The 10212-nt window shown below is 43.8% G+C and overlaps 1 long non-coding RNA gene across 1 annotated transcript; it reads left to right on the top strand.

Annotated features, from left to right (window-relative positions):
• The first annotated feature begins 7488 nt into the window (after positions 1–7488).
• LOC104673898 lies at positions 7489–9586 on the top strand. The gene is made up of 3 exons (XR_749573.2): positions 7489–7694; positions 7899–7967; positions 9082–9586. It is a non-coding gene; the product is annotated as an uncharacterized LOC104673898 (long non-coding RNA).
• The last annotated feature ends 626 nt before the right edge of the window (positions 9587–10212 follow it).

Below are 10212 nucleotides of genomic sequence, written 5' to 3' on the forward strand. Positions count from 1 at the left end.
ATCTGTGCTGCTGGCTTATGGGCATGATCTTCTGGATTTCAGTCCTGCCTCTGAGCCTCTCTTTTCTCAACTACAAAAGGAGGATCATAGAAGTAGTGTCTGCCTCTTAGCCTTCTTGTGAAAACCAAATGAGGCTGGGTCTGTGCAAATGCTCTGTGACTGTAACATACCCTAAAAATGTTGGAATATTGTTTTTGAGGTTGTCACTCTCATTGCTGTCCTCTCAGATGGACCCCATTTTTCTCCTTTTATTTTTAGTTGACACGTAATAATATTTATGGGATAAAAGTGAATTTTGAAACATGCATACGATGTATAATGATCAAATCTGGATAATTAGCATATCCATAATCTCAAACATTATTTCTTTGTGTTGTGAAATCAGAATCCTCTCTTCCAGATTTTTGAAATGATACACTGAGTTATTGTTTGTTAACTATAGTCACCCTACTGTGCTGCAGAACATTAGAGCTCATTCCTCCCATCTAGCTTTAAATTTGTATCTGTTAACCAACATCTCCCTATCCTCCCCTTGCCCCACCCTTTGCATTCTCTAATAACTACAATTCTAGTCTGTACTTCTGTGAGCTCAATTTTCTTTTTAGCTCCCACTTATGAGTGAGAACATGTGGTGCAGTAGTCTGTTTTCACACTGCTGATAAAGACATACCCGAGACAGGATAATTTGTAAAGAAAAAGAGGTTTAATGGACTCACAGTTGCATGTGGCTGGGGAGGCCTCACAATCATGGTGGAAGGTGAAAGGCATGTCTTACATGGCAGCAAGCAAGAGAGAATGAGAGCCAAGCAAAAGGAGAAACCCCTTATAAAACCATCAGATCTTGTGAGACTTATTCAATACCAGGAGAACAGAATGGGGGAACTGCTCCCATGATTCAGTTATCTCCCACTGGTTCCCTTCTGCAACACGTGGAAATTATGGGAGCTAAAGTTCAAGATGAGATTTTGGTGGGGACACAGCCAAACCATATCATGTGGTATATATTTTTCTATGCCAGACTTATTTCATTTCACATAATATCCTTCAGGCCCATCCATGTTTCTGTGAATGAAAGGATTTCATTGTTTTTTTATGGCTGAGCAGTATTCCATTGTGTACACATACCACATTTTCTTTATCTATTCATCTGTTGATGGACACTTAGATTGATTCCATATCTTGGGTATTGTGAATATTGCTGGAATAAACATGGGGACATGGGGTGCAGATATTTCTTCAATATATTGATTTCCTTTCCTCTGGATAAATACTCAGTAGTGGTGTGGCTGGATCATATGGTAGTTTTGTTTTGCTTTGCTTTTTTTTTCTTTTCTTTTTTCTTTTCTTTTTTTTTTTTGTGAATCCTCCACACTGTTTTCTACAGCAGCTGTACTCATTTACATATCCACTGATGGGCCCCATTTGAACGAGCTGGCACAGAGGTGGGTCAGAAGGAAGCGAGGTACTGGGAAAACAATCCTTTAGTGCAGTGGATTTCAACTCTGACTGCACATTAAAATCACCTGGAGAGTTAAAAAAAAGTGCCAATGCCTGGGCATTACACCCAGAACAGTGAAATCAGAACCTCTGGGGAGGGGTTTTGTCACTGTTATATTTTTAAAGCTTTCCAGGTGGCCTCATGCAAAGAAAGGTCGAGGGCCACAGCCTTGGTGGCTTCACACTCTTGTTTGCTTCGTAGCAGTAGTCCTCTTTTGGAATGCAGAGATGATGAAATGTTGTGTCTCCAGGTGGATGGTCTGTCTGTTAAGATTGGAAACTTAAATCCAAGCCTCAGTGCAGCCCTGTGTGAGCCTCTTTGCCTTACTAATGACAATTCTTTACATAAGGATAGATTTTGTAGAGGTGAAAACTGAGGCCCTGAGAGGTATTTTTCCATCAGCTAGTAGGCGCTAGAGTCAGAATTAGAGCACAATTCCTATGGTCTGGGATGGCATATGGAAAACACCTGGCCACAGAAGCATGTGCCAGAAACCATCTCCTTCAGGGCACCAAATCTACTTTGTATTCAGATATTCGTAGCTTTCTTTCTAAAAAGGGTATCTGAAATGGTATAAACTTCAACCTGTATCTGTCCATGAGCCTAACTATAGTGGGTGCTCAGAAGTGAGTAGTGTTCTCTTCTAGACTGCTGGGGTCTCAGAGGTGGAAGAAGAAAGACAAGGAAACAGGCAAAGTGAGAGTGGGGTCATATATTGAATGCCCCTGCCAGTGTCCCTTCCCCAATCCAGAATAACCCCATTTCCGTGTGTGGCGAACCTTTGGCCATGCGGCTGCTGGCACCATGCACAGCCTTTCTGGCCATGTAGCTGGCTCTCCACTGCACTGCCCCTGGAGAAACCCCTCCTCTTTGCCTCTTCTCAGCTCTAGCATGGACATGCCCTGCTTTTGCCCTCTCTGTTCATTCAGTCCCCTGAACCTGTTGGTGCCCAGCACCTAAAGGCGAAATTTCTTTCATTTTCCATTTCCTCAGATTCAAAAAACAAAAACCAATAAACCTCAGCACAGCCTGACTCATTGTAGGCATTCAGTATGTATTCATTTCTACCTTCACCTCCTTGGAGCACAGCCTTCAAACTGCTGGCCTCTAAGCAGTCCATGCACTGGCTTCATCCTCTTCAAGCGTCCCTTTCACAATGGGGCCCAGAAACGTCAGGGGCAACAATGTTTTTCATAGCACAGCCTTTGAAATTCTGCCTCCAGCCTTGTTCTCTGGTCTAGCCAATCTCCTCACTGTCCTAGCCCAAGCCTTGCTGGCCCTGGCCTCCCCGAGTTGTTTCATCAGCCTTCAGTACCCACCCTACTCCATCTCTGGCCAGATCCTACGCTCCCTTCCCGGCCCTGTTCACATCCCACTGGCCCCAAGACAGCTCCCTGGTCTTTGCCATCTCACTGATCACATTTTCCTGCACACTTCTGTAGCATTTTAATCCAGAACTCTCCCAGATGTCAATCGTTTTATATTATTGTTTCATTTTGTATTATTTCCTATTAGTTTACAATTGCTAGCCTTTTCTTCCTGCAGGGACTTTGTATTACCTCAAAAGTTAAGCCAGAACTAGGTTTCCCAGAATCTCTTTCCCTGTATGGCTCTGAATTAAGATTGGCCAAAGGAGAAATTTGCTCAAGAATTGGAAGGCAGATGCAAAGCAGCAACTGTGATGTTCCGAAGGTCAATGTCCTGGCACAGGTTGCTGCAGAGCTGCATCCCATCTTGCAGATGTGGTCCACAGCCAGAACCCTTGTTCCTATAGCTCTACCTGATCCCATCTTTCAGCTCCCAGAGTCCCAGGTAGGCACATGTGCAACTCTGTGGCAGAGGGTGACATCTTATTCTGATCATCACCACCAAAGAAATTGGAGGTGGTGACAGACATGGGTTTTAGTTTGTCTTTGTGGGTTCTACTAGGTTCTCATGGGTTCCAGTTTGTCCTTGCTTTCTCCCAGGTTATGTGCAGCTTTTCTTCCTGACTGATGGCCCTGTTGACCTGTACTGACTTCTGGCCACCACCAGACACAAAGGCATCAGCCTTCCATAGACTTCTTTATCAGCTCCCACAACTGCATAAAGTCTAATTGGCATAATAAATTCCTTATTGCATATCATGCATAGTTCTGCTTCTCTGATTGAATTCTAACAGATACATTCCCCCTTAGGTTACAGACACCTTGAAGAAAGGGGTCAGTGGCTCCTGCCTGTAATCCCAGCACCTTGGGAGGCCAAGGCTGGAGGACTGCTTGAGCCCAGGAGTTTGCGACCAGCCTGGACAAACAGAGCAAAAAAGTTAACTGGGCATGGTGGCATGGACCTGCAGTTCTAGCTACTTGGAAGACTGAGGAAGGAGGATGACTTGAGCCCAAGAGTTTGAGGTTGCAGTAAACTATCATCACATCACTGCATTCCAGCCTGGGCAACAGAGTGAGACCTTCTGTCTCTCTCTCTCTCTCAAAAAAAAAAAAAAAAAAAAAAAAAAAAAGAAAAAAAGACAGAAAAAGAAAAAGAAAAAGGAATGATATCCCCTTTCCCCCTGGAATCTATGCCTGTGATCAACAAAATCTTACTTTAGAATTTATGGACCACATAAAGTCTCTGTTGCTTCTTTCCACCTCTCCCACCCTTCCCCTCCCTCCTTCCTTCTTCTAGTACTACTATTTCTTCTACTTCTTTGCTTCCACTTTTCCTCCTCCTCTTCCTGCTTTATTTTCTTCTCCGCCTTTTCTTCTTCCCCTTCTTCCTCCTCCTTTACAACTTTTAAAAAATGTAAAACTAATTTTAGCTTACAGACCATATAAAAGCAGGCCATAGTTTTTGGATCCTTGGTCTATTCCAGATCAATCATTCTCAAAGAAGTGGCACTGCACTCCAGAGAGTATTTTTTTGAGGGGAGGCAGTCACAGCGATTGGGGGGTATTACTACATTTATTAGGTAAGGTCTAGGGATGATGAACATCCTGGAATACATCAGGCAGTCCCAAACAAGAAAGAAAAGCACATATAGTATTCAAATTTGAGTCACCCAAATAACATCTCTTGCAGTGGTCTGCATCTGTAGCTGTCAATTCCATAGTGATTTATGTGTTTAAATGTAAACATCTGACTGCTTCTTCATCTTGCAGGTTAGTTTTGCCTGCGCATTTGAACAATTTTCAACCTTTATTTCTTTAAGCATTTTTTCTGTCCCTCCTCCTCCCAGGAATTCCAAATACACTTATATTAGGTGGCTTAAAGGTGTCCACAGCTTGATGATGTTCTACTATTTTTTTTTTTTTTTTAGTATTTTTTCTCCCTGTGTTTTATTTTGGATAATTTCTATTGCTATGTTTTAAAATTCACTTGTATTTTATTCTGCATTTATGTTCCTTTGGCCTTTTCTGTTAATGACGTCGTACTTCCTTCGGTCTTCCGTCCTCCGTCACCTCCTCCTCGCCCTCCCCCTACCGAACCTCCCTGATCCCTCCCAACGTCCTTTCCCTCTATCGTTCTTTCTTTCTTTCTTCTTTTCTTCTTTTTCTTTCTTTCTTTCTTTTCTTTCTTTCTATCTCTCTCTCTCTCTCTCTTCTCTCTCTCTTCTCTCTCTTCTCTCTCTTCTCTCTATCTTCTCTTTCTTTTCTTTTCTTTTCTTTTTCTTTCTTTTTTTTGAGATGGAGTCTCGCTCTGTCACCCAGGCTGGGAGTTGCAGTGGTGCGATCTCGGCTTACTGCAAGCTCTGCCTCCTGGGTTTACACCATTCTCCTGCCTCAGCCTCTCAAGTAGCTGGGACTATAGGCGCATGCCACCATGTCCGGATAATTTTTTGTACTTTTAGTAGAGACGGGGATTCACTGTGTTAGCCAGGATGGTCTCCATCTTCTGACCTCGTGATCTGCCTGCCTCAGCCTCCCAAAGTGCTGGGATTATAGGCGTGAGCCACCGGCGCCCAGCCATTATTCTGCAATTTCTAATCTGCTGTGAATTGCATCCAGTGTATGTTTCATCTCACACACCATAATGTTCATTTCTAGAAATTCAATTTGTTTTTTTCCCTATATCTTCCATAGTTTAAAGGCCCAGTCTTTACTCTAGGTTATGGAACATATGAAATACAGTTACATTAATGCTTCAAGTGTACTTATCTGCTAATTTTATTATCCTATCTATTAATTCTATCATTGATTTTTATCCTCATTATGTGTCATATTTTTTGCCTCTTCACATCCATGATGATTTTTGATTAGATGACAGAGATCACCAATTTTACCTTATTGCATGTTTTTGTATTTCTATAAATATTCCTGAGCTTTGTTCTGTCATACAGTTAAGTTACTTGGAAAAGTTTGAGCCTTCCAGACCTTGCCCGCAAGCTTTGATAAGTGATAAGAATAGTATTTGGTCTAGGGTTGTTTTGCTTACTACTGAGGCAGAATCCGTCTAAGTACTCTATCTTCATGAATTACGAGATTTTCTATTCTGACTAATGTTAACTGGTACTGTTTCTGGCACCCTGTGAGTGTTCAGAATCCTCTAATCGCTTTAATCTTTATGAATAATTCTTTTTCTATTCTCAGGCAGTTTTTTTTTTTCTTTTCTTTTAGAAGGAATCTTGCTCTGTTGCTCAGGCTAGAGTGCACGATCTTGGCTGACTGCAACCTCCCCCTCCCGGGTTCAAGCGATTCTCCTGCCTCAGCCTCCTGAATAGCTGGGACTACAGGTGCCTGTCACCATGCCCAGCTAATTTTTGTATTTTTAGTAGAGATGGGGTTTCACCATGTTGGCCAGGATGGTCTCGATCTCCTGACCTTGTGATCCACCCACCTCAGCCTCCCAAAGTGCTGGGATTACAGGTGTGAGCCACTGTGCTCGGCCTCTCAGGCAGGTTTCTTACCTGCATACTCTGATCACTACTCTGTTAAATAGTCAAGGAGGATAAGTATTCTCTTCAGATTTCCAGAACTCTGTCTCTGTACAGCCTTCTCCTCCTCAACATTCTGCCCTATGAATTCTAGCCACGTTGGCCTTCCCAGACTTACAGTTCTGTCTTCTCAACTCAGGAAGATCTCTGAGCTCCATCTGCATTCTTCCTTCCTGTGCTATGGCCTGGAAACTTTTATAAGGTAATGAGGAGGTCAACTGTGGGGCTGGCCTCCTTTGTTTCTCATCTCTTGAGGATCACTGCCCTTTGTTGCTTGATTCCAGTGATTGATGCCCTTTGTCACTTGAGGGCCATAGTTTCGTATATTTTGTCCAGTATTTTTGTTGTTTTAGGTCAGAAGGTAATTTTGGTCTCTGTTACTCCATCTTGGTTAGAAGTGTAAGTCACTCACCTATGCATTTATATGTCAAAATACTGCACAAATAATTTTAGTTTAAGCTACTTTAAAAAAAATCTCCGGCCGGGCGCGGTGGCTCAAGCCTGTAATCCCAGCACTTTGGGAGGCCGAGACGGGCGGATCACAAGGTCAGGAGATCGAGACCATCCTGGCTAATATGGTGAAACCCCGTCTCTACTAAAGAATACAAAAAACTAGCTGGGCGACGAGGCGGGCGCCTGTAGTCCCAGCTACTTGGGAGGTGGAGGCTGGAGAATGGCGTGAACCTGGGAGGTGGAGCTTGCAGTGAGCTGAGATCCGGCCACCGCACTCCAGCCTGGGCAACAGAGCCAGACTCCGTCTCAAAAAAAAAAAAAAAAAAAAAAAAAAAACTCCTTCATTTTCCATTTAGCATTCTACTTAGGGTATTGTATTGATTTTTTGGAAATTCTGTTATTGGCAGTTTCTACTGCTTATCAATTCCATTTAAAGATAGTGCATAGGATATTCTAAAATAGCTGTTAAACAAAGAGAAAATTGGGCCTGATAGGGTGAGAATCACAGCTCTAATACCTAGAGTGACCTTATAATGTATTGTCCAAAGGAGATACTTTTGACAGTGAAAGAAGGTGTTGTTAGTAATTATGTCAGGACCATGGCCTACACCAGGACTATCCCAGGCAGCCTAGGACATATTTGTATCGCATCTCTATTTTATGCCTTTATACAATTCTTTACTTAGTTCTAAAGCCTTTATTGAGCCTGCTTTCTTTATCCAGCTGAGTGCCACATGCTTACATCACAAAGATCAATAAGGCAAACTCTGAAAGATGGACAGAGATACAGGAGACGGTCCTTTATAATGCAGTGTGAGCTGTGCTCCAATAGAGGTGAGCACAAGAGCCTTACGAAGGCTCAATGAAGAGCATGTCTGACGGCCGGGGAGGGAACTTAGGGTGGAGAAGATGAGTTGAAGTATGTTCACAGCGGCCGTGGGATGAGAGGTGGTGGGAAAAGTATTCCAGACAGTATGTGTCAAGGCGAAGAGCCAGGAGAACACAGATAGGATTTTTTTTTTTTTTTTTAATTCCAAGATGGAAGAGTGTTCTGATTGGCTGGAAAACAACGTACATGGGAAGCTGTATGGAAATGAGTGGAGAAAGGTAATAATTATAGAACAGCAGTTAATATTTAGTGCCCACTTACCACATGTTGGACACAGTTCCAGGTACTCTGAACATACTCGCTCATTTAATCATTACAACAGCCCTATGAGGTAGGCACTACTATTATCCCCATTTTCAGGTGAGGAATCTGAGGCCCAGAGAGAGTAAGTACGTTGCCCAGGGCCACAGAGCAAGCATGTGGTAGGTTCTGGAGCTGAATGCAGAGTCCCTTCACTCTAAACTCCTGAGAGCCAGATGCTATAAGGCCTTGTTATTCCAAGTGGAGGAATGCTAAGGACATAATCCTGCAGGCGACCAGGAACCCCTGAAGCATTTGAAGCAGGGGAGTGACTTAAAACAAGGTGGTATAAGAAAGTGCTCCCAGAGCAGCATCAAAGTCGGATGTAGTGGATGTCTCCATTAGTCACAAGAGATAGTAAGAGGTTGAGCTAAAGCAGCTGCAGCAGGGATGCAGAGGATGCATTCCCTGAACCGTTATGGGCAGAGACCTTTGGCCTCAGTGACTATGGTGAAGGGTGCAGAGGAGAAGCTCAAGAAGATGACAGGTGTCTGGTTTATGCCCCTGTGTGAACATGAAGCCTCTCATAGACATGCCAGTTACAGGAGGAAAAGCAGGTTTGTTTGGGAAGGAGGCTTCTAGACCATGACTTCCATTTTAGCCATGTAGTTTTTGAGGTGCTTGTACAAGTTCTAGGTGGAAATGTCCAGGAGGCAGTGGGGAACTCAAAAGTAGATCTCAGGAGAGAAGCCTGGGCCAGAGGGCTTGGGGAATCATTAGCATGGGGGTGGGAGGAAAGGCAGGCAGATCACGAGGTCAGGAGATCGAGACCATCCTGGCTAACATGGCAAAACCCCGTCTCTACTAAAAAAATACAAAAAATTAGCCAGGCGTGGAGGCGGGTGCCTGTAGTCCCAGCTACTCGGGAGGCTGAGGCAGGAGAATGGCATGAACCCAGGAGGTGGAGCTTGCAATGAGACCATGCCACTGGACTCCAGCCTGGGTGCACTCCAGCCTGGGTGACACGGCGAGACTCTGTCTCAAAAAAAAAAAAAAAAACAAAAACAAAAACATAAATTTATTCTCTTACAGTTTTGGAGGCTAGAAGTTCAAAACAAGGTGTTGGCAGCACCATGCTCTCTCTGAAGATGCTAGGAAGAATCTGTTACACACCTTTCCATTCACTTCTGGGGTTTTCTGCAAGCCCTGACATTCCTTGGCTTGTAGATGCATCAGCCCAGTTTCCACCCCCATCATCCCATGGCCTCCTCTCTGTGTGTGCATCTGCATTCCCTCTCCTCTTCTTCTAAGGATACCAGTCATAGTAGATTAAGGGTTCACTCCTAACTAATTACATCTACAACAACCCTATTTCCAAATAAAGTCACATTCTAAGATTCCTAGGAAGAACATGAATTTTTGGGGGTGTGTGAATACTGTTCAAACTGGGACATGGAGTAAATAAATGGTAAGCAAGATTACAGATTACTTTAAGCTAGAGAGGGAGATAGGGTTAAATGTAGGACTTTTTTTTTTTTTTTTTTTTTTTTTTTTTCCTAGGAGAGGTTTAAACATGTTACTACATTGAATAAATGAAAGAGCCATGGACATGGAGAGGCTAAAGATTCTGAACTAAGTGCAAGTAATCGATAGCACAAGCTCCCAAGGGGCTGGGGCCTGGAGCGCAGATGGAAGGATCAACTGTGGGCAGAACTGGGGTGTGGGAGGGGTGTGCAGATGCAGATGTGTTTGACGGTGGGGGGCCAGAAGCTGAGTGGGGCGAAGTGTGACAGGGCAGCTCTGAGCACCCTGGAGGTGTTCACCAAGCAAATCAAGAGCAGATGGTGGAGCGAGCAGCTGAAATAACAGCTTCTGAAATCAGCCCTACTTTGTGGGGAGAGGATTAGTTAAGGAATTCTAGCCATGGGAACCAAGAAGAGGAGGATAATCTGTTCATTCCTGTTATGAGGCTTTGGTGGGGCAGTTTCAGCCTCAACTTGGAGAATGTTTTAGAAGGCCAGAGAGATGAACCCTGCAATCATGTGAGCCGGCCCCTTACTTTGAGATGAAGAGTCCACACAGCAGTAATGCTGCCCTCTATCTAGTGGTTCTAGAGTGTGGCAATCTGGAGGGGTCATTATGGAAAAGGGCTGAAGCATTAGAATGTAGGCCCAATACTGAGATAGAAAGAAAATTCTCCGAGGTGACTTAGGCAGGGTGGTG

This window comes from Rhinopithecus roxellana, chromosome 15 (genome assembly GCF_007565055.1).
Source record: "Rhinopithecus roxellana isolate Shanxi Qingling chromosome 15, ASM756505v1, whole genome shotgun sequence".
Classification (NCBI taxonomy): Eukaryota; Metazoa; Chordata; class Mammalia; order Primates; family Cercopithecidae; genus Rhinopithecus; species Rhinopithecus roxellana.